The 25,387-nt window shown below is 40.0% G+C and overlaps 1 protein-coding gene across 1 annotated transcript in view; it reads right to left on the minus strand.

Annotated features, from left to right (window-relative positions):
• Positions 1 to 25,387, minus strand: part of XKR4 (XK related 4) — a 276,147-nt gene that overhangs the window by 215,594 nt on the left and 35,166 nt on the right. The gene's annotated exons all lie outside the window — the stretch shown is intronic.

The following is a 25,387-nucleotide window of genomic DNA, read 5'->3' on the forward strand; positions in this document are numbered from 1 at the left end:
TGGCCACCAAAGAACAGTTTAGAGGTTTGGGTGCAAGCTTTGGCTCTGGGACGTGGCGAGAGGAAGCTCTCAGAGACCAGGCTCCTGACCAAGCAGGAAAGCCCTGTCCATTCCCATCACAAGCAACTGTGTCATATAATTGTAGTCATAAATTTGTTTCCAACTCCCTGTGCTGAGATAGCTCCTAAGTGCTCTTCCACTTCCTGCACTGCAGACAGTCCCTCCTGATAAGCATTGCTTAAATCAGGCTGTACAGAGTGGTATCTTGTGAAACTAAAAAAACCAACGGGCCTAAGTCTCCATTGCTTTGCATGGTGCAAAACAGATCATTGTACCAGATCAGATTGGTAGCATTTATATTTATTTTGTACACATGTAAATTATTAGCACAAATGCATTATATGCATGTAAATTATTCTCCAGAAAGAGGCAAATCAAGCACAATTATCCCCCTAAAATGGCTACAGTTCAAAATAGTTAAAAAAAGATTAGAAATTTAATACGGCAGGCACCCACTGACAAACCCTTCAAATGGTGCGTGAACACTTATCAGACATAAGTGACTGTCCCAGACATTGTTACTTTAGAGTACATCATCTTTGAAGGCATGATCTTGTGTCTAGTGTAGCTCACAGGAATTAAATGCTGTGCAAAAACCCACTACAGTAAACCCCCAAAATATGCAACTTTGAGTTGTGCTTAACTTGCATTAACGTGAATTAAGCACAACTTGAAGTTGCACTGCAGCTATCTGACCACCTGGCTCCCCCAGCTGGGGGAAGCCCAGTGGGCAGCCGCAGTGCTGCCAGAGCTGTCTGTCCCCTGGTTTCCTCCAACTGTGGGAAGTGGGGCGGGCAGCCACAGCAGCATGGTTTCTCACTGGCTCCCCTAGCTGGGAGACACTGGGGAGAAGCCAGGCCTGGCTCCCAGAGTTGCTGGTCAGTTTCCTGTCTCCTGTGAGCAGTCGGGAGCTGGAGCCTGGTTCCCAGCTCCCCACCACTCAAGGAAAACGACTCCCCCGAGTTACATGAAAATTCAATTTACGCAGAGGTTGCCAAGAACTCAACCTCCATGAAAGTCGGCAGGGTCTACTGTGGTATCGCAATACAATGAAATTCTTGTGTCAGGATGAAGTGAATAGAAGTGCATTTAAAAAAAAAAAAGGGTTTTCAATACTTTCATAGAATCATAGGAGATTAGGGTTGGAAGAGACCTCAAGAGGACATCTAGTCTAATGCTCCACTGAAAGCAGGACCAACCCAAACTAAATCATTCCAGCCAGGGCTGTGCCAAGCCTGGCCTTAAAAACCTCTAAGGACAGACATTCCAATAACTTCCTAGCCAACCCATTCCAGTCCCACCACTATAGTGAAATAGTTTTGCCTAATATCCAGCCAAGACTTCCTCCACTCCAACTTGAAACAGTTGCTCCTCGTTATGTTATCTGTTATCCATGAGAACAGCCTAGCTTCACCCTCTTTAGAGCCCCTGTTGAGTAGCTGAAGGCTGCTATAAAATACCCTCTCACTCTTCCTTTCTGCAGGCTGAATAAGACCAGTTCCCTCACCCTGTTCTAGGAAGTCATACACATCAGGCCCCTGATCATTTTCATTGCTCTCTGCTGGACTTTCTCCAATTTGTCCATACCCTTTCTGCATTGGGGGCTCAGAACTAGAAGCAATACTCCAAATGTGAGCTCACCAGTGCTGAACAGAGGGGAGTTTAGTACTGCTTGGAGCAGGGGGTTGGACTAGATGACCTCCTGAGGTCTCTTTCAGCTCTATGTTTGTATGATTCCATGCAGTCTCACCACACATCTAGCCCAGTCTCTTCCCGTTTTCAGTTTCTTGCCAGTTTCTTCCTGCTCTTGATGAATGCTTATCATTTCCCACACCCCAACAATGCACTCTCTCTCTCATTTTACAATGGACATGCAAATTGAACAAATAATTCAGGAGACTCAACCTCTGTGCCCATCCACAATTCAAAATGACCCTCACTTGTGCCTGCTTGGGACGGAAACAGCTTGTGCATTGTCCTGTTGTGGGCTTGGAGGATTTAGACTGGGGTGAAATGGGATCCTGCCCCCTGCCCCAAAAGGAGGATTTAAAAATAATGATAGAAGTAAAAGCACAAGAGTGACACATTTTTGCCTGCCAGCTCTGCCTCAGCAAGAGAGAAGATGAACAGCCTGCCTGTGCAGGACGTGGGATCAAAGTAAGACCATACGCCTAGTTCTTCTCTTACAAACACAGGTTTCAAACTGTTTTATCTCCACAGACTCCGATATAATTATGCCTGATTTAGATTGTATTATAAGCAAAGGAAGCTCAGAACACATGAGTGAGGGTGGCATGGACAGGATTTACCTTACATTTTTGCAATGATGTCACTTGATCTAACAGTGTTACTGTTCTTCCTGTTGTAAAAAGATCAAGCAGCCTAGCTAAATATAGTACGATGTGTTCACAGAATACATTTTTAATTTCAGATGTCTAATCAGTTTAATGATCCTGAGGCTTATACATTGCGAGTAATATTTTTAAAAAAATTCTTCTTTTCAGAGGACCACTTGTGTCATTTCTCTGATACTACAATAATCATTATTGCTTAATTATTTGATTTCTGGCAGCATCTACAGACCTCAAGCAATGCTGAGACCCCTTTGAATTAGGTATTGTACAAACATAAAATAATATTATGTGGCTCTTTTAATCAACAATCCTCAAATTGTCTTCACACAAAAGAAGATACAAACTGAATAGGCAAAACAGACATAGGTTGGAGGTTAAACAGGAACAGCACACAAGTAACAGATCAGAGAAATGTCTCTAAATAGTCTGACTAGTGGTCCCATATTGCCTCCTTATTATATTAGAATAGAATGTATTTATGTTTGTCACTGCAGATGGAATTTTCATCCCTGAGTAGAATATTCGATTTATAAAACAAAAAATGCAAACAGAAAGAAAAAGAATGCTAAGGGAAGGCACTTTCGGAAAAGAATTAATACCTCAATACTACTGAAACAGAGCTGGATGTACAAGCTGCACTCAAATTAGTTCTGAGAGAACTATGCCAAGTTGTTTAAATGATGAGCTATACTCATGCATTTGTTTGGAAAGATTCTGCAGAAGAGATTGCCTTGAGCATTGTAACCAGGAATCCTGTATTTCTATGACCCTTTTAAGTGAAGTAAAGCTATTAAAATAAATTTGCTTTGTGTTACTGAGTAACAGTCCAATTTCTCATCAGCTTCCAGATAGTAAAATACTGTTTAAAAATGCATAGAAAATTGTATGATGAATGAACTGTAAATTGCTACTTAATGTTCATTCCTGTGCATTCCTTTCCAAATATTCTATTTGCCTTCAGATACTCTTTCAGTTCTGCAAAAAAAAATATTTTTTTTTCTGCTCTATGACAATTACTTAAGCTACAACAAACAGAGGTACAGATACTCCTTGGAGGAGCCTGGAACATTCTCTCTCACTACATTACATGCAAACACATAAAGTCAGATCCTGAGCCTCCGTTCTATCCCCTTTCCATTGCTTCTGCTCATTCATCTTGTATGGGAATCCCAGGCTGAAATAAAGATGGTGTTATCACTTCTAGCCCATTCCCGCCCCCTACAGCATGGTTACGTGCAGTATAAAAATCACAAACAAGCTATGCAGGTAATCCCAGACAAACCCTGTTAAAATTCTCAATGTGTACCATGTTACAGAAATGCTTCCCTTTTAAGAAATGTCATCCAACTTACCTTAAATATCGGGGTTGTTTCTGCATCTGTCAAGTAAAGTCAGCTGCCAAACTTCTACTGATGACCCAAAACAGCTTTTCCACAATTAAAACTTACACAGTTTTAAGATCTAATAATAAATGGGAACAGATTTCTCAGATGCTAAAAAGAGAGGCTGATTCAGTGAATCTCTTAAATGACAATATTTACATTTTTGGTTGTCCTGTAAGTTATCCATCATCTTGCTGAATCTTTTGTCCCCTTCATGATAACATATTTTATACAGGGCTTTATTAGTCCCCCCTGCCATCAGAAGTTTACCACTAACTTGTTAAAGGAAATTTGATTAGCGTACAATAAGCTACTTGTTAATTCCCAGCAATGTGGCATTAATGGAAATAACATGAAGGATAATAGAATTAAGAACTCTGAAACAGCTCAGACAACATCCCATTACATCAGGCTAATTCCACTATTTCAGTAGTAATCTGTTCTACACCATTACAATGGTCTGATACAATTAAAGGAAGAAGTTGTTACCAAGGAAATCAATCAAGCCAAGACACTGTTAAAAAATTCAAATTAAAAAAAAATCATAACCCAAAAACACTCTCTAAACTGGCTATGCCTTCACTATTTGTGTGCTCATTATATGACATCTATTTATGGCCAATACATTGATACTGGAGTGGTCCCTGTGATTTAAAGCATGTGGCGCTATAGGTTCAGCTAACAAGTCTACCCTCCATAGACAGGGACTGTAATGGACTCATATTCTTTGTGTATCAGTGCAAGGACATCCTAAAAGTGTCACCAGCAGGCTACGGTGGCAAATCTGATCATTACTTTTCTGCCCATTTGAGTTAAACTGTTTCATAAGTGACAGATTAAAGAAAACCATCCTTTCATTCTAAAGTAGGTGTTTTGTGTTGGTCAGTAGCACAAAATGGTTTACCCAATACGATCAACTAAAAACCAAAGAGACTGAAAGGGCGTATCCCCTTGTGTTCTCCCTTAGTCTGCAATGGCAATTGAGCACTGCTTCATAAGATTGGTCAACATTCTAGAAAGCTTATTGCTCCATCTTAACTGACACTGCCAAGCTTGGTATCAATAGACTGGTCAACAATCTGAGAGTCTTAGTTCGTTGTATGATACATAAAGAAGCTAGTTTCACAACAGCTGGTAATTGCTAGTTGGCAACAGCAGACATTGGCACGAACAAAATTCTAGAGAGTCTGCAATGGCATTGTCCCCAGCACTGCAGGTTTACTATAAATGGCTCTGCAAAAAAAAAAAAAAAAGATTGCAATGAAAATGGCATAGAATGTTAGCAAGACTTAAAACAATCCTGAACATCTCAGGACATCGTCCCGAAAGAGTCTGAGAATGTAAAATTCACCAGGGAGAAACTGAAATGCATCATAATGCACAGTATCATAGATGTATTCATGCAATTTGGATGTAACATGAATTTAGTTTATATGGACATGGATTACTCATATCCCATTTAAAAAGAAAAACAGCTTAGGAATACAGAAAGTGCTATGTTGGATCACATCACTGGTTCATCTAGTACAGTATATGATTTCCAAAAGTAGTCAAAGCCAAATGCTTTGTAGGGAAATGAAGAGGAGTACAATCCATATCCTAAACAAGGCACAGTGAAGTTCCTAATATTGCCAACTCACCAGGCTCCCAACATTTCCTATCTTAAAATAATCAAAAAACATGAGACAGTTCTTAAAAAAAAATCTAGATATTTCTCTTGATGAGCACTTCCCCTCCTCAGAAATGATAGATGTTGTATTCTATTTATTTGCTTTCTAGTCTTTGTACCTTCATGAATCCCATTTTCAAGCTTCCCCCCACCCCGCCCACAAACATAAGGATTAGAAATTTACTTTACAAAAACACAGATTCACATAATTGCATGATTACGAGAGCTGAAGCTCTGAGAAAAGAAACAGTAATACCAGGAGAGTTGGCAACACAGTTTCATAAATGCAGGACTGTTTCAAAATGGCACATTTTAGCCTTTTAGATTCCAATTTAAGAAAATCACAGGAATATTACGGCAAGTAAAAAGAATTAGAAATGATAGAGTTATTTTCCATTGAATAAAACTGAAAACACTTTCATGTGATCATGAAAAAAAATTAAAATACAGAAAATCCTCAGAGTTATGAACACCTGGAAAAGGAGGTTGCTTGTAACTCTGAAACTTTCATAACCCTGAACAAAATTTACAGTTGTTCTTTCAAAAGTGTACACCTGAACATTGACCTACTACAGCTTTAAAACTTTATTAAGAAGAAGGTTATTTTCCCTTTAATTTTTAATACAGGTTGAACCTCTTTAGCCCAGCTCCCTTAGGACCTGAACTGTGCCAAATGAGAAAATTTGCGAACTATGGAAGGTCAATATTGTCTAGCAGCATTGCCAACACTTCCACTGCTGACTGGACTCTTAGAAGGCATTTAGGGGTAAATAACAGCTAAACAGCAGTACAGAATACTGAGAGCCAGGTCTGGCGGCTGTAAAGAAACTTTATAGGACCTCAGGAAATTTAACCATACTTGTGATAACTGGTCATCCAGCTAACTAAAATCATTTGGGATTATGGATGTTGCTGGACAAGAGAGTTCCAGATTAGAGAGAGTCAGCCTGTAGTTTACATTTAACACAGTACTGCATTGTATTTGACTTTTTTGTCTTGGCTGCCAGCCTACTACACTCTTCCAGTTCCAAATGAGGCACATGGTTGACTGGTCAGTTTGCAAGTCTGGTGCTTTGTAACTCTGAGATTCTAGTGTATTGTGTCCAGCATAGCTGGTCTTTGGGCTTAACCATGGATCTCTTTTGTTGGACCAACTTCTGTTGGTATAGAGGATCCAAAAGAAATATTAGTTTATCCACCTTGTATTGCTAATATCCTGGGATTGACACAGCTTCAACAATAATCATGGATGTTACTGTCATGTTAGAATGACTATAGCTGTACGAACAACAAGAAGTCTTGTGGCACTTTATAGATTAACAGATATTTTGGAGCATAAGCTTTCATGGGCAAAAGCGGGTCTTCGCCCATGAAAGCTTATGCTCCAAAATATCTGTTAGTCTGTAAGGTGCCACAAGACTTCTTGTTCTCGAAGCTACAGACTAACACGGTTACCTCTCTGATACTTATAGCTGTAAGGAAATATCATAGATAGAATATTTAATAGGAAATTATTTTTTGGGTGAACAGAAGGACTAACATGGAAAGGTCTTGAACGTATGGAAATAAAACACTAATTAAGCCTAACAAAAACCTGTTTGCTTCAGGGGCCTTTGCTGTGGTGTAGCTCATTTTTATTACTAAATAGAGCACGCAACACATTACAGGAATCAATCTCTCAGGTAATTTTACTGTTTCTGACAAAAGACACAAGGGACATACTGTAGACCTGTTATTCTCACTTGCAGAGAGTAATTGTTAACATGATGGGTTAGATAAAAAAGCCCCACAAATGGCTCATTTATTTTGTTTGAATGAAATTAATGGCCACCTATGTGAAAAGTTATTACATTTTGGGGGAGGGCATATTATATCCCTTTGCAAATGTATCCACATTTTTCTAAAGTGTTTGTTTAATTAACTTTGTTTAAACCAGTCTGTACATTTTAATCACGGGGCTTTGTTATTCTATGGACTTGTCTATAAATACACATAAAAGGTCCTCAGATTTCCTAGAAACTACATTGGTGTGAAGTGACATCTGCTGATGTAAGATTTTATTGTCAGCTCAGAACTTGGATGTATATACCTCATCTTGTAGAAACAGGCAAAACAAAACTTTAAAAAGACAGCCACAGACCTTTCTAACCAGTGTTTCCGCTAACGTTTCCATCCATGTGCAGAATAAATTTTGTTGTGTGTGTCAAGGCATATGAGGATATGTACTATGAATAGAAACACATGCTGGGGGCTGTGGGTGCTTTCCTAATAAGCTGGGTGGCACCTGGATCTCTCCTGGGCAACCACCCAAGTGCTCAGCCTACAGGAAACACTGCTTCGAACTCCTGTTCTTAGGAAGTATTCGTCCTCTTTCTGTACATTAGAAGAGAGTGCAAGACTAGTTGTATTTCATTATGTCCCACCATCTCTTATGCGGTCAACCCTGAATTAATCTAAAACAGTCTATTTTTTGTCTTTTAAATCTCTGGGGAAAACTTCTAAAAAACAGTAGCAGGTTCCAGCCCGCTCACCACATTCCCATGTATCTCATGGGGGCCCACTAACCTAACAATGTTTATTTCTTGCTCTTATTGAAATATGCTCCTCTGTTTGTCTTTTCAAGTTCATAACAGGACACCAGAAAATCTGCCTTGACTACTCTTTCACCCGCTGAATGAGAATCTTCAGTAGGAGTATTGCTCTAAACATTTTTGGCCCCCTAACAGGAAGGAAACTTGTCATTTCAAATGTCATGATTTGGTGCATAGATGCAGGATGTTCCCATTTGTAAAACATCAAATACAAGAAAATGTCCACAAAAGATGTTCCGTGGAAGAAGAAAGATTTAATGCATTCTTAAGTCTGTTTTCTCGGAAGGCTGTTTTTAAAGAATTAGTTAAGAAAGTGGATGTACGTCTAGATCTTTTAAAACAGTCTCTGCAAACACTTCCAAAGTGTTAAACAGAATTTAATATTGTATCCATATGACATGTGCTGATAGTTTCTCTGTGGCTCCCTTTTCCCTTATGCACCTATAATAAAATTTTGGGGTTTTTGAGATCCAGCTGACCACTTTGCCACTTGCCCGGGGGCCATGAGGAATGGGGAGGAGGAGGCAGACAGAAGGGATAAGGGAGGGTGTTGCAGAGGCTGGCCTGCAGCCTATGGCCAAATGTCTACAGTTATTTTCAACCCCATAGCTTACGTCCTGCAACCCCAAGACAGTGGCTCTGAGACTTGCTGCCAGCGATGTTTGCCTGTGAAGTCTAAGACACATTAAATGGGGTATTTAAATACTAGCATGTCATCACCATAAAAGTAAAACAGAAGCAGGTTTTTGGATAATAGAAAAAATGAGCAGCAAAAGCCAGAAGGATTCTGAACCCATATACATTTGGCAATCCTGGTAAATAAAAAGGTGAATTTATAGGCACTCAAAAATAAGCAGTCACTCTTTTTTTTAAATTAGGCCTGACATTCGACCATGTGGCACCATAAATCCTAACATCCCTAAAACATAAAGTCAGTGTCCAAGGTATTTTGGCATGCATACAAATTTGCTTCAGACATATCCCAAGGTAATTTTTTTCATGGTGATGAATTTCTTAAATGCTAATTTTGTTTTGCCTTTTTAATATTAGTTTTTTAAAAGGACAAGATTAGATTAGAGAACTAGAAGAAAACAACAGAACTGTTACTGACTTCTGATTATGCAGAACAAAAGCAATGTGAACCAACTAGCTGTAGTTGTGTGAAATCACAGACCACTGCCAATCTAGTCCAGATGCAATCATTTGCACTTCTACTCTATCTTCCATGTGAAATTCATCTTAAATTTAAACACGAGTGGTTAGACACAAAGTAAAAATGCAGAATGAAGAGTCTGTATATTTGAAAAGGAATTCCATAAAACTTATCCGTCAGTGGAATTACAAACAACTAGAGCACCACATGCAGAGAAATGAAAAACATGTCAGAAATAATTTTTTTCTGTTGAGGATTGCAAAGTAAGGGAAATCATGGTCATTGATGTCAAGCCTCACATCCACCTATTTATAATTAGCTAGCAGATCTGCTTGTCACCCTCAGATTATTTTAAAAAAATATTCACCTTGGAATTTATATTTTGTTTTTGTTGCACTTGTCTAAGCTTTGCTTCATTGCTAGCCTAGTTTTTTAATACTCCATTGATTCAAAATGTTAAGTCAGATTAATGAAAAAATAGTATGTTCAGTACCTTTTGTCCACATAGATTTTCCACTGTCATATCAGGATGCACAATCTATGCAATTGCAAGAAAGGAAGGTTCCAGGCAATGTCAAGACAAACGGTTATGATTTACCAAAATTGGGCATTGTGAGCTTCATTTTCACATGACATTCAGGTCTGCATGCTAAACATCACTTTGTTAATCACACAAAAAGGGACTGAATGATAGAGAACTGTAAACAGGAAAGGTTTGGAAACCTATGACATGCTAAAGCATTGATGCAAACTTTTAACCAAGACCTGATTCTGATTCCATATGGGTTTCACAGTAGTATCACTCCACGGGCTCCAACAGAATTATTTGTGATTCATTTGCACACAAAGACACCAGAATTCAGTTCAGCCCATTTAATATTTGTCATTTGACACTTCTCTTGTCCAGAACACCCATCACTTTAATCAAAATTAAAACAAACATGTTATTAGTCATAGTACAAATATGAAAAAATGGTAAGCACTGAAGGTGGAAGTCAACGAATACAGGATGATAGCGCAGGCCACTCGTGTCAGAGCTTCCTTGCGATGTTTTTTGATTCAGAGATACACAGAAGTGTCCTTAGCGAGGTCAACTCCAAGATTAAAACATGCCCAGTGATACTTAGCAAGTTACCTTTTGCAGAGTCTGCACAAGTACATAGATATAGAAGTCAAATGATTTATCGCCTGGCAAAGAGCAGAAACCTGCCAAGTTATTAGTCAGTTTCATATGACCACAGTGATATAAAGGAACTAGGCACATCTACACTTGCTGGGTTCTAGTGGGAAAAATGACTCCTTTTGTCACCTTACGTCTGGCAAAGAGAAAGTGAAGATGTCAGGGGCAAGGACAGTTTGATCTTGAGGACAAGAAAAACAGTTATCACACTGTTTTCATTTTATCAATTAGCTGACAATTTTCACGTGTCAACTGAGTGCTTGTGAAAGTTAATAGGTGAATAGGACAGGAAGATGAAAACTAAATTTATCCACAGAATCTGTGCCCCACAGACAACAGAACTGCAAGTGTCTTTTCCTCACTGACCTCAAAGGATTATAACTACGGGTCATTAGTTTAGTCTCCATATCTTTCCCCTCTCTGGCTTCCCTGCAAGAACACTAATAAAAAAGCCATTTTCTGCAGTATCAATTGTTATGAGTAAACCTGTCCACTTGGAACTGTATTAAAAGTACTAATTCATTTCACAGGCAAGCATTAAAGATATCATATAGTAAAGATTCTTGTTACCATCAATCTGGACTAGAGTCAAACCAATCACCAAAACTAGCGAAAACCTTGACCTTCTCTACCATGGAGGACAGCTAAATTGTTTCAAGTCTGCCACCTCTGAAAACATTTGGGCAGCTGTCCAAGGTTTAAGAGAAGAGCTACCCTGGAAGAGTGAGAGAAACAAATCAGCTCTTGGAATACAGCCTTAGCCACCAATTAACTGCTGTATGTGCAGAATAGGGAAGGGTGAATATCTTAACTAATGAGATGACTTCTAATATAGAAGTAACACAGAAATACAGCTCTTCTTGCTTTTGAAGTACACTGACTACATTGTGCACTACTATTTAACAAAGACAATGAGACTGAATGGTGAAATTTCAACATAGCGCACATTGAACTATATGTTAATGGAAAACATGGAGGCACATCTTTGTGCAGCACAAGGAAAGTTAACTGAGTATGAATCATTTCTTAGATGGGGAAAGGTATATTAAGTAAGGTGAATACTGAGATAGGAAGACATGTAGGGTGCACACCAGTAAAAAACATTAGATGTGAAGGCTGGTTTGGAAGAGTGTCCACAGGAACATGGAAGGCCTAAGAGTCTGCTTCAATATTTAAGGGAGAGAGTTGAGGACAAGAGAGAAAGTGAGGATACAAACAAACAGACTGGCTTACAAAATTAAAAAGCTAGATACAAATAGTATCTTCAGAAATGAATTAAATACAGTTTAAGCGTGCTATATCCAGTTGCTAGTGAAAGAGAACAGATTGTTCAAAATGGAAAACAAAAACAGGGGTTCTTGAAAAGTTTGTTATCTGGACCATCCTTATTTATCTATACATTAAACAGACATGCATATAAATGGGTCACTGTTGGATAGAGAAATAGATCTGCTTGAAGTTATGCTGCCTTCCAGTACCAGATTACAGAAAACTAAAAATTTTAACAGAACTAATGTAGCTGGAGCTTCTGCTTTTGGTTCAAGAATTAAGTGTCTGTGTGGTTTGGGAAGGTTGAGGTGGGGGGTTGGAGTAGGTTGTCTTGACTATTCCTGCTGATGATCATAAAAACTGAGAAACAAGTGTGCCCCTTCTGTAGGGAGCAATTTATAGGGCTAAAAGATAAAAATTGCCCTTTTAATGAATTGTATCCACCAATATCGTGTTATGTAACATCATGAATTGTGATCACTTTTTGAATAAATTTTTTAAATAGTCTGTTCCATGTATCTGTTACTGTAACTTTCTTTCATATTATAACTGAAACTCCATTTTAAAGCTCTGTACTGCTAGGACTCTGTTTGAAGTCAAGTGTATGACTGTAATTTCATTTTGGAGTGTGAATATGGATGTGTACGCAATGAGATCAGTCCCTGAAGCCAGCCTGCCTGGACGACCAGCTGCCAACAGCACCATGAGGGTGGAAGAAGAATGCAAGTGAGCCCTGAAAAAGAAAAAAAAAAGACAAAAGCTCCATCAAGAAAAGATCAGGTGATAATTCTTAGTCAGACAGTTTCTGGAGTGGGCTACGGACTGAAACATACAAAAAGATGGTGCAAAACTATACATTGGGTGTCATCTTCTCAACATTGGAGCATTGATCCAGATCAACAGAAGCCTGGCTCCTGCCCTTCCCCCACCTAACTCACCTGGCCAGTGAGTTAAGGGGAGCACCAAGTTGGTAACTAAAAGTAACTAAGAAATATGTTCAGGTGTGTATATGAATGCATGTGTGTAGTATATCATATGCATAATACAGCATTGAGAGATATATGTATATTACTAAATAAACATGGTGTTTTGCCCACTGTGAAAAGATTGTACATAATTCTTTTAAGTGCAACAAATTTACTGACGTTATGCTGGTATACAACCAATGTAAGCAAAGAGAGACTCAGGCCCCGAGAACTACAAAGAACTCCATTGATGATGAATGTGCAGGATGTTACTCCTAGGCTGTGGCTGGGCCAAAATTTTGAAATGGCTACACTAATGGTCAAATTGAAGAATACTAATGAGGCACTGAAATGAATATTCAGCACCTCATTAGCATGTTGCCAGCCGCAGCACTTCGAATGTGCCGCGTTTTGATCACACACAGCTCGGCTACACAGGGACCTTTACGAAAGGACCCTGCAGACTTCAGCTGATAGGAATAAGGGGATTTTGAGTCTGTGGGGTCCTTTTGACAAGGGCCCTGTGTAGCCGAGCCGCACATGATTGAAACGCAGCACTTTCAAAGTGCTGCAGCCAGCAGCATGCTAACGAGGCGCTGAATATTCATTTCAATGCCTCATAAGTATTCTTCGATTTGGCCAATAGCATGGCCATTTCAAAATTTTGGCCAAGTGAGGTCACAGCCCTAGTCTTTTAATCATGATAATGAAACTACAAAATGAGAATTATGGTTTGTTCTCACAGTAGTGTTGAAGAACTCATGCATATTAGTGAATTGCATGGAGATCCTCTGATGGCAAGTGCAATTCTTGTACATTACAAGTTAGCTTTACTAGTATAAAATCGGCTCAGACATCAAACATTTGAATTGTGAAAGAAAGCTCTTACTTGATGCAAATCATAAAATACTTTTTTCATCTTTTTTTAAAAAATCCCTTTGCATAGATGGCACTATTGCCCAACTAGAACAGAGCATAGATAAAACCACCATTGAAAACTTAATCATAATTGGCCTTCTTTGGATCTCATTTTTATAGTTATCAGATGACTTATACCTGGTGGGCAAAAGGGGAATTGGAGCACTTAATCTCCAAGCTGATTCACCCCTAAGTTCCCAGCTACAGCAGTAACTTATGAGCCTCTGCCCTTTCACCAATGCAGAGTCATTGGCTTAGGCACAACCTCCCTTCAATGTCATTGACTACTGTCCCTAAAACAAATAAAATTTCATGGGGTTGTCTTATTTTGCTTTGACTTTTGGGGATCTAATCTCACAACGGAAAGCAAAATAAAGAAAACCCCATGGAAAGACAGTGGATCCAACTCTGCTAGGTACTGAATACTTCCTGCAAAGAACCAAGTGAATTCATTTTCATAGGAACTGCAACAGTTCAGTCCTTGCAGAAAGAAGCCCTAGCTGCCGAGAAGCTGTGCAGAGCTCTGGTGCTGTTGTTTTCTCTGTGCATATCAGAATGTTAAGAATTTTCCCAGATTAAATTGTCTCTGAAAATAAACAGACAGTTCTAGCTTTGATGGAATTGTGAAAATACACAATAAGAATCACACTGTGATCAGGAGCTGGGGCAAAGTGGTATGTGTTCTCTGAGTATAAAGAGAGTCAAAATTATTTTGAGGAGCTAAACAAACAAAAACATTTCCAAATATGTACTAACAGTGCTCCCTCTAATTTCCTCCATTTGTGTGCAGATTTTTTCCATCCACGTGCAGAATAATTTTTATTTGCTCTAAGACGTGCAAATGTGCACCAGAGTAGAAACAAAAATCTAGCTGTCGTGCTCTCCTAACCAGCTGGGTAGCATCTGAATGTCCCCTGAGCAATAGTACATGCTCACAGCTTAGAGGTAAGACTGTTTGCCACTATAAATATTGCACCATGTTTGTGAAGGTCATGAAATAAATGTGATAAAATTACTTTACAACTCTTGTGCTTTGATTAGTCATTTTCCTCCTTGTCTTCCTTCACATAGATTCATTAATATACCTCTAAGAGTGTCATTATCTTAGGCTGCTTCTACACATGCCACTTTAGAATAAAACGGCCCAATATGCTAATGAGGCATGGATGCAAATTCCCCATGCCTCATTAGCATAAGATCACGTGATTTGGAGTCCGGAAGATGTTTTTCTGGACTCCAAAATGCCATTTAGAAGTGCAGCCCCCCGGGAGGTCTTCCGAAAGGAAGTCCTTCTTCCAGAGGCCCCTTCTTCCCAAAACTTTTCAGGAAGAAGGGGCCTCCAGAAGAAGGACTTCCTTCCGGAAGACCCCCCCCCGGGGGCCACGCTTCTAGATGGCGTTTTGGAGTCTGAAAGAACATCTTCCGGACTCCAAATCATGTGACCTTATGCTACTGAGGAGCAGGGAATTTGCATCCATGCCTCATTAGCATATTTTGGGCCGTTTATTAGCATGCCACTTTCTTCGGCATGTGTAGAAACAGCCTTTATGTTTAGAAGTTTTTAATTAACATTCTAATTCCAAATCAAACCAGTTCAGCAACTGACGTTTTCTCATTTGAAAAGGAATTACTGGGGTAAATGCACTAGCGTTTTCATTAATCTTTCTCATAGGACTTGTCTGAAACCCAGTCAAAGAGGAAATAATGCTTAACTAAAATGATGAAAATTATATGCTTCTTATTCCTCCTTTCCAACAAAACTTTATGACTATTATCATGGTTATAGGTATTGTGGTAGCATGAACGGTGCCAGTAACAATTGAGAAACTCAACTGTGATATGCACTATACAAAAAACACACAGAAAGACAGATTTTGCTCCATGCAGCTTAGAGTCTAAAAGCATAAACAAGTTGTCAGCCTGTAGCAAAATCCAGCAGTATATATGCTGGTAAAAATGTTACTCGCATGCACAGGAAATACAGTATTGCCTTTATTAAATGTACTGGAACAATTTATGATACCAAAATGGATATCCCTACTGTAATTCACAAAAAGCACCAAAGCAAAAAACCTAGGGTTTGTCTTCTTCAATTTTTTGTGGAGCTACTAGTAATGCCATCACTAAATATACATATTTTCTTTGTTATAATGAAGTGACTCCTCAGACTCTGGGTTTTACAGCTGGACCACTTTTTTCTGGCATATGATAAAATTATTATAACCGTGAGAAAACAGACTCTAGGACATTGATGTGCAAGGCAAATACGTTGTCATTTTCATGTAAATGAAAGAAGGTTAAATCAATGATATTTTGGAGGTAAATGGGTCAGTAGCCACCTTTGATAATTACTTAAAAATATCCAGATATGAGAGATTGTATCCTTTGTGCATCATTTGTCTTCTTTTAACCATAAGCAGGACTGGAGACAGGCTTCCCCAGGAGATGGGCAATGTGTGTTTGGGGTGCGGGGGGCTCAGTTCCAGACCCCAGAAGGGGAAGGCTTTGGGTGGAAGGACGAAGCTGGAGCAGGTGGCCCTCAGAGCCTCCTGGACCATGCCATGCCTCCTCCTGCCAGCCCTCAGCTCCCCCTGGAAAGCACTGTGTGGGGTTCTGGTGGCAAATTTCAAGGATCCAGAGCTCCGGCCACCACTGCTGCTGCCCACTTTTGTCAAAAAAAACAGGGTTTAAGCAGAGAAATGTGCAGGGGATGAATAGAGATACCAGTCCTGTGCGCACAGAGAGCCTGGGATGGAGAAGGAGAGGAAAGATTCCAGTGCTTGTGGGCTGGCAGGATTTGAGCAAGCAGTGACTGCCTTGAGTGGGGAGGGAGCAGGGTTTGAGTGACCAGTTAGTCAAGGACAGGATCCAAACACTGGAAAAGAAAAATCTTTGGGGAACTTGGGATTCACTAGTGAGGCAAGGTTTGGACTGGAAGAATCCTGTTGAGTCTGCTGGCGAGGCAGACAAGTTTCATGTGTCAGAGAGCTGACACATAGCTTTGCTGCTGCTAAGCTCTCACTGAGGGTGAGATGGGTAACACAATGGCTCAGTTCAGGGTATCCTAAGAGAAGCATCACACCCACATAACGGACTTATTAGATTATATGACACTAACACTTGAAAGAAAGATACAAACCTTCATATTGTGAAAAAAAAAGCTTGAACATGTGGTTGTAATGTATTCAAGTCTCAAAAAACAAAGCAAAATAAAAATTGTAGGTGAAGAAACAATCCAAAAATATTTTTAAAATGTCATGTTCTCTAGCCCATCATGATTTTTGGGATGTGACCCGTGTTTGCCAGGGAATGAAATCAATTGCCAACAGAAGCCCCAATACCACTGAACATCTGAACTTTAATGCTCACAACAGTCTGGTTAATTTGAGCAGGTCCTCCAGTCTCAATCCACACCCAAAGCTTGTACTTTTACTGACTTCCTTCTTCTCCTCCTTTCTGATTGCCACAGTGGTAGGCAATTACAGCTGCATTATTCCTTGCCACCTCCAGGTGGATTTACTAGTTTGGGGAAAATATTTTACATTTTGATATTTGATCAGAATTAGAGTTTGAGAGTCACTTCCTCACCATCACCTCTAGGTATGCACATTTAGGGAGGCAAATTACGAGGATACTGTGTCCACTTCTCTGTAATGGGAGGAGGTATTTTTGGAAGGGAAAAGATGTCTGGAGGGATTGATGGGCTCGAGGAAGAGCAGAAGCAGGGACTTGTTCTGTTACTTTGCAGAGGGAGGGAGCAGCAAGCAGTAGGAACTGACAACATAAAAAGGTGGTTACACAGGGTGGACAGTAACAGTATTGCCTATGGAACACTTGGGGATCTGTGGGCTGCATGCTACCCATTGGCTGAAGGTTGACCCCACTGACATAGGCCTACAGCTTAAAGCTCTTTGTAAGTAAAGGCACAGACTTCATTTGCATACTTAGTGAGCTACTTTATCTCCTGTGGTTTCCCATTAGTTTCCAGGTGGAATTTAGGATGTTGCTTTTGATTTATAAAACCATATGGGCCTTAACTAACTGGAGAATCACCTCTCCTCATCAAGAGATTCTGTCAGTTGTGACCAGCTGAGCCACACAATCTGAAAGTGCCCCAGTTTATTAGCAATACCTGCAGGGCATTCTCTATGTGCAGTCCTGTGCACTAGAATTTGCTTCTGTGTCTGACTCAAGATGAATTTGATAATATTAGAGCAAGTTGAAGGATATTTCTATTCCTCTGCACTTTGCTACTAGTAATTGTTTACAGGCTTTGCATGTCCATTATGTAAGGGATGAACTGAGTATTATTATGTAACTATTCTACATTTGGTGGGAAAGGCCTTGTATTTGTGTTTTAATTGTGTGTAATGCCTAGACCCTAGGTGCTCTCTCTCGTTCTCTGGGTATGTCTACACTAGGAACTAACTCAGAAGTTAGGCACTACTTTGAAGTAACCATCAGAGTCTACATACATTTTCCCTTACTTAGAAGTAGGGAGCCAAACTTCAAATTCCTACTTCAAAGTTAGGTGTGTGTAGACAGTCAACTTTAGTTATTTTTGTCATATAGACACAGACTCTGTGTGTGTATATATATATGTCAGTGGTGGCGTAACCTGGGGACCCTGGGCCCCTCTCTCTCTCACACACACACACCCTGCACTTGAAACATTGAGATATCCATATTTTGTAGAACTGGAAGGGACCTTGAGAAGTCACTGAGTCTAGCCCGTTGCACTCACAGCAGGTCCTAATCATCATCCCTCAGATATTTTCTCCCTTTAAATTTAACCTGCCCCAGAGCCTTGAAAGGCCCCCTCAGGGATTGACCTCACAGCCTAGAATTTAGAAGGCCAATGCTCTAACCACTGAGATATCCCTCCTCCCACTTGCCTGGTTTCAGTGTTCCAGCTCTGGGAAGGAAGAGGAGGAGCAGGGATGGAATGCTAGGAGGGTGTTCCTTGCTTCTGCTTGCTCGAGGCTGGAAAAAGGCAAGAGGCAATTGATCACTTGATAATTACCTGTTCCGTTCATTCCCTCTGGGGCACCTGGCACTAGCCACGGTTGGAAGACAGGATACTGGGCTTGCTGGACCTATGGTCTGACCCAGTATGGCTGTTTTTATGTTCTAAAATCAGGTGATTTGTGTGCTCTGAAAGTGCTGGGAGGGAGGAGGAGAAGCAGGTAAACGCAGGGCTCCTGTGCCCAAACGCTTGAGAGGCACATGTCCAAGGGATGCAGACCTGGGTGCTCCAGGGTTCACAAATGATCCCAGATCCAAGTGCAAAGCTCAATTTCACATGAAATAGGAGCAGCATTGTGAATTGAGGGACATCTCAATGGCTTTACTGTAGCTGGGAATACTTCTCATCCATGCACTTCACAGACCTTTATTTCCATTTCACCCCCAGCTCTGATGTGACTGTTTCCAAGAACAAGCCAAGACAGATATGTTATAGAGTGCTTCACTCATAGATTAATCCTAGATAGTCATTTAGGTTCCAATTTTCCTCTCACATCTGTTTTACACTGATTTAACTGCACTGACTTCCATGCAACTATTCCTGATTTATCTTAGTCCTGGCAGGTGGAAAAGGCCTTTCATCAACTCGAGAGTTAAGAAAAAAAGTGGGGGTTATGCCCATGTTTATCAATTAATGTTATGTCAAACACTTAAACACTGGAAATGAAGTAACATGAAAGTCAATTTTTGCTGTTTGTGACAATCTTAATTGGTATCAAGGTTTGCATGCATAAAAGAGGTTTAAAATGTGAATTGCTTTGCTAGAGAGAAACTATGCACTTCTAGGGAATAGTTGGTTACATTTCATTGATAGGAATAAATAAGTTGAACAAGAAGCCAGAGAAACTCCACATTCTGCCTAGTTTGTCATAAAAAAATGACCATGTCAGCAGTTCATCCTCTCATATACTGTTTCCATGTCACAATTGCATATTGATCAATGGAAGTATGGCATCTTTGTGTCTTGTATACATGGCAAAGTGACAGGACAAGCTCTATCTCTGATCCTTCAGGGGGTTTTCTTGGTCTATCCTACTCTCTCCTGTTTAGAAACATAGGATTATCCCACTTGTTCCCTGAGTTCCAGTACCCTTCCTCACCAATTTTGATTCCTCAGCAGTTTCTGTGAGAACTAGTTAAATGAAGTGACTTAGAACACCTTCTTCACAACAAAGTATGTATCAGAGAGGTAGCCATGTTAGTCTGTAGCTTCAAGAACAACAAGAACTCTTGTGGTGCCTTATAGACTAACATATTTTGAGCATAAGCTTTTGTGGGCAAAGACCTGCTTCATCAGATGCAAGAGTGGCGGGGGGTGGTTTCAGAGGGGTATTTAAAGAGTGGGGTCCCAGTAAGAGGGAGGGCCAGAGCCAACGAAGTATGGTTGGTTTATCCATAGGATCATGGCAACCAGAAAAGAGTTAGAACAACAAAGAAATCTGCATACATTTAGTCTTGCTTAAAGCTTCCCTCAAAGCTTAGTCAGGCACAGCTTATGACATGTACCCTGGCTTCTAGGAATTCAGTCTGTGACTACTTCCCTGAAGGCACTGACAGCACCTATTTTTCCAAGGTTCCCTTTTCATCTCCTTCAGAATTTCATTGCCAGCAATGGGTCTCCTGAACCTGGTCAAATCTGTTTACCCTCCCCATAGATGGAAGAAAGTGTCGAGATAAACTTCAAAGCAGTTTGTCCTCTGTATAGTCTGTCATGTATAGTGACTGGATTATCTAAAGCCATTGCCTGGTTCCTGCAGATGTGAAGTGGGCTCCTTGAAGAGCTAATACCTTGGAACCAAATGGCAAACAGCATAACTGCTATCAAAAAAACAGATATACACAAAATATTCAGACAGCACCCACATATTTCCAATGTTCGTTACATTTAGTTATTTCTGGGTTGGCAGTTGGAATGGTGGATATGTGATCTTCAGAAACTTACAGAGCTCTTTGTAGAAATCTCTACAATGTTGCTCTCTTACTATACCTTTATTATATTATGAGCAGATTAGGATTTGTTGTTTAGGTTTAAACTGGCCTAATAAAATATCAGAGCATTACCGTCATACGCTAGAACCTGAAACAAATCAGCTAAGGGAGTTATTTCAATTTCTGATATTCTTTAGACTTGCAAATAGAAATAACTGGGAATTTTCTTAAGTGACCATTACATCTTAACTATTTTCAGAGACTATTTTCTTAATGCTCACGTTGCAGTAAGTACGAGGTAAAATCCCTCACTCTTTGAAAGTTGCATAAATGATACATTACAAAAATTCTTAAGAAGTTTTTCCAAATCTAAAACTCTCTAGAGAGCATTGTAAAACTACACAGAATCCCTCATTTAGCTTTAAATCCAGAAATAAAATATGAAAGATTAGAATTTAAGGGTTTGTATTGAATTAGCTTTCCTGACTTACTGTATGCCCTTCTGGGCTCTGTCTTGACTTCCATGCTCCAAGTTTCATCCCACTTAAAAACTACTTGCTTGAAAAGTCAGGCATAAAACTTCAGAAGGGTCACAGCACACTATTACTTAAAAATTGCTTACTTTCTAACTTTTACTATATAAAATAGAATAATTATATACCTATTGTGCTTACATTCCAGTTTAAAGTTTATAGAACTGAATAAATAAGTCTTTGTCTGTAAGAAACAGACATTTGCAGTAAATGCTTTCATATCCAGCAGCCTCAGGAATGGGAGGTTGCCCAATACTCTAATATTCTGGATAATAGAGAGGTATACCTAGAAATGCATAATACTAAAGAAAAACAAGATCAGATACTAAACAAAAATGCATGCAGAACACTTTATTTACCAGCAACAGTAGTATTGTACACTGCAAACTTACACAGTACTTGCTGTGTTTATTTGCATTTACTGTACTGATGGCAGCGAGACTTGGACCCTGTATGCCCGCCAGGAAAAGAGGCTGAACGTCTTCCACTTGCGCTGCCTCAGGCGCATCCTTGGAATATCATGGAAGGACAGAGTGACCAACACTGCCGTCCTCAAGCAAGCTGGAATCCCAACCATGCACACCCTCCTCAGGCAGCGTCGACTCCGCTGGCTTGGCCACGTCCACAGGATGAACGATGGAAGGATTCCAAAAGACATCCTGTATGGTGAGCTAGCCTCTGGCAAAAGACCTCCCGGACACCCCCAGTTGCGTTACAAAGATGTCTGCAAGAGAGACCTCAGAGAGGTAGACATCGAGCTGTACAACTGGGAAGATCTAGCAGACGACCGCAGCAGATGGAGGCAGGGGTTACACAAGGGCCTTCAGAAGGGCGAGTTGAAGATCAGACAGCTACCAGAGGAGAAGCGAGTGCACAGAAAGCACAATAAGGACTTGCCAGACACCCACTACATCTGCAAGAGATGCAGCAAGGACTGTCACTCTCGTGTGGGTCTTTATAGTCACAACAGACGCTGTAAATGAAGTCCTCAATTGAAACTTTAAAGGGCGCGATCCATAGTCTATGCAGACTGAAGGATGCCTACTACTGATGGCAAACAGAACTCTCATTTACTTATGGTTAAAAAAATGCCAGTTGAGTTCCAGATAATAGAATGCCAGATGTGAAAGGGTATGCTGTACACTGACTTCACTAATATTTCTATATAGCTTATTGTAAACATCTAGATGAGCTGATGCACCTCTGGGAAAACCTCTGCATACCCCTAGAGACGTGTTTCCTTGGTTGAGAACCACTGATTTATGATACAGATTTATCCTTCATAAACTTTTTCATTCAGATTGTACCTTTTTCTTTTTGACATGTCCTTATCTGAGGAGACTTTTAAAAAAAAGTATCAAATATAAAACTGAAAAGCTGTATTTTTTTCAGTTACATCCAAGGTGTTTTACTAAAATGAACAAAAACCAATCTCAAGTTGAATAACAAATACCACCTAGCTGGCTAAATTCCCCCCAAAACAACCAAAAATAGTCTGCCTCTAAAGACTGAATTAGGCTTGGCAGTATTAACTTTTAATAATGTTGACAGAATATCAGTGGATTTTTAAAGTTTTTTCATAAATTTCATCTACTTACATTTTCATTGTGCTACATCATTGAAACTTTCACAGTTGCTGGAAACTACGTGGGAGAAATCAGACTACTATTTAATGACAGGAGACTGTGAGTTAAAAGAATTCAAGCTTTATAACCAGTAAAACACCAGTAGCCAATATCACAGGTCAAAATATTGAAAATAACCATCCTAAAATCAAACTTTAGTAACTTCTCAAGCAGTATTTTAAAAAATTCTGCCTGTGTAACTGTTCATGTTCTTCACAGTAGTGCTGTTATGGTGTCACTGGAAGAGTTATGATAAATATTGACTATGGATCTGTATTTTCAAAGGGCTTAACCTACTTGGCAACGTTTTGGTCAGTCTGGAAACAATCACTGCTATGACAATGTAAGGGCATGTGACCAGGCCACATGACTATGGACTCCATCTTGGGGTGTCTCTTTTTCCACAAACTAGTCTGGGAACCAAGTTTGAAACAAAGGGTTCCTGCCATATGCAAAACTATATAAGGCAGGGAGTGACATCATCTATGGTTCCTCACTCCCCCCCAGTGGGGCACCTAAGAGATGCTCCTAAAGGAAAAGCCTTTGGAACAGGGGTGCGGATCCCTAGCTGCAAAGTCCCTTAAGAATCCACAAACCTGCTTGTATCATCAGTCCAGTATGGCTAGGTGCAGTACAAAGGGAAAGGGAGGGAGGCAGGCTCTCCCACTACTTAGAGTCCCAGCCCAGACCATCTGGTGGCAACCTTGTCCTCCCTCCTCTCTCCCTTAACTGCCTCTCATTTCCTGGGCTGCTTCCCCTGTAACCCTTTGCACCTTACTGGCCTTTGTATCAGAGCCAGCAGCCTGGCAGCTGTCAGGCTGGAGACTTTCTACGACTACTCTGACTCTGCCCAGTATTGCTCTCTTCAGGTGCTTCCTCTTACCAAGAGCTGGTCCTGCAACTTCTCTGGTCAGACCCCAACTCACTGTGCTCTGCTGAGCAGCTACTTATATACATGGCTGCTCCAGCAAACTGCCCTCTGATTGGCTCTCATAGGACACCTTTTCTAATTGGCTGGGGTGCTGTGCAGGCTCCCTCCATTAACTCTTTCCCTGCAGGAGTGGGGTGGCTACCCCACTACACGATGCCATGAACTGCTTTAACAGTCTTGACATTCAGAGCTCCTAGAAGCACAGACTGTGGTTTACTGGACATTTTGCCAGGTTGACAGTCATTGACAACTGGGAGCTGGATTTAGTGACTGTTAAGTAAGATGACTCGTTTTTCAGATTAGCACTCAAAATTATGCTCTTCTGATTTTGGCATATGAAATGAAAGTACTTCTATTATGAAAGTCTGTCACATTTACTGTTATAAGCTGGCAGTAGAGATGAATGATTTTATGTATAATTTGAGCTTCTTAATGTACCTTTAGATTCACCTCTAGATACTATAATATTCTCAAATCTCACTTATGTTACAAGTCAAAATCAGTTCATTGTTCTCATCCTAGTCACCATCACCAATCTGTCACACAATTTAATGTTGTGTTACTACACAAAAGGGAGCTATGATTGCAATAGCAGGCATTTCTCACATCATCACTGAGGTGAATTAGCACAGTTGTGTCAGTTTGCTCAGAGCCTGCTTGTTTATTAACTATTCCCAACTCCCAACAATGTTGGGAATAACATTACGCATCATTTCTATTGCTGTAGCATCTAAAGGTCTTGAAAACATCACGTCTCTATGGTAATATGCACCGTCCATGTCAGTCCTTGCGTGAGGGAGATTACAACCTGATCCTGCTTTAGTTGGACTCCATTTGAGTGCAGGGATGTGCTCACATGCAATCAATTGCAGGAACAAGGTCTAAAAGACAAGACACAATAGATGGCTAAAACAAACACAGATAGATGAAACAAAAAAAAAAGAAAGGAGACTGGATAAGGTGAAGGGGAACAGAGAATCACTGTTATGTTGTAATTTACACCGCTACAGAGTAAATGTAAATAATATTCTGTTTGGGTAGCAGCTGAGACCTTCCACTGGTGTGAGCATCCCAAATGCATATCAATGTAGACAAGTCCAGAAAGTTTAAACATAAACTAGTTGTGTCCTAAACTTATAGCCACATGGAGTTATACCTCATCTGTGAGCCCACCCTGCATACCTACCAATGTATTAAGAAAATTGTTGCATAAAAATTCTTAATGGTTGAGAACGCAACATAAAAAGAGCTTAATGTACTATTGCTTAATGGAACATACACCCCTATATTTTGTTAGTGTCAGATCTTTTGACTTTCATATATGATATATTGATAATATTTTATTAATCCAGATAAACTATATTACTATCCCAGAAACAGTAGTAAATTCCCCGAGAAATACTGGAAAGAAAAATTCTGTAAGCTGAAAGTTATGAAGCCTACCAATTAATTGCCATTACTCACTCCACACAGTTTTTATATGCACAGCATTTATTTTTGCATTACTGGGCAAGACTAGAACTATCCATGTCAATTATATTTTACTTAAGTGAAAGTAATTGTCTTCTTTCAGTGAAAACAAGGTATCTAATTTAAGCACTGGAAGACGTATTATCCACAGTATCTACATACATCTAGGCCATGTCTACACAAAATGCCTCTGTCAAAAGAAGTCACTGTCGGAAGGGACAGACTGCATCGACACATAAAAGCAAATCAAAAAAACAATCTACTCTATTGACAGAGAGCAGCCAGACTACCCCACGCCCTATCGACAGAACAGCTGACCAGCACCTCTGCAAA

The sequence above is a fragment of the Carettochelys insculpta genome, chromosome 2 (assembly GCF_033958435.1).
Source record: "Carettochelys insculpta isolate YL-2023 chromosome 2, ASM3395843v1, whole genome shotgun sequence".
Lineage (NCBI taxonomy): Eukaryota > Metazoa > Chordata > Testudines > Carettochelyidae > Carettochelys > Carettochelys insculpta.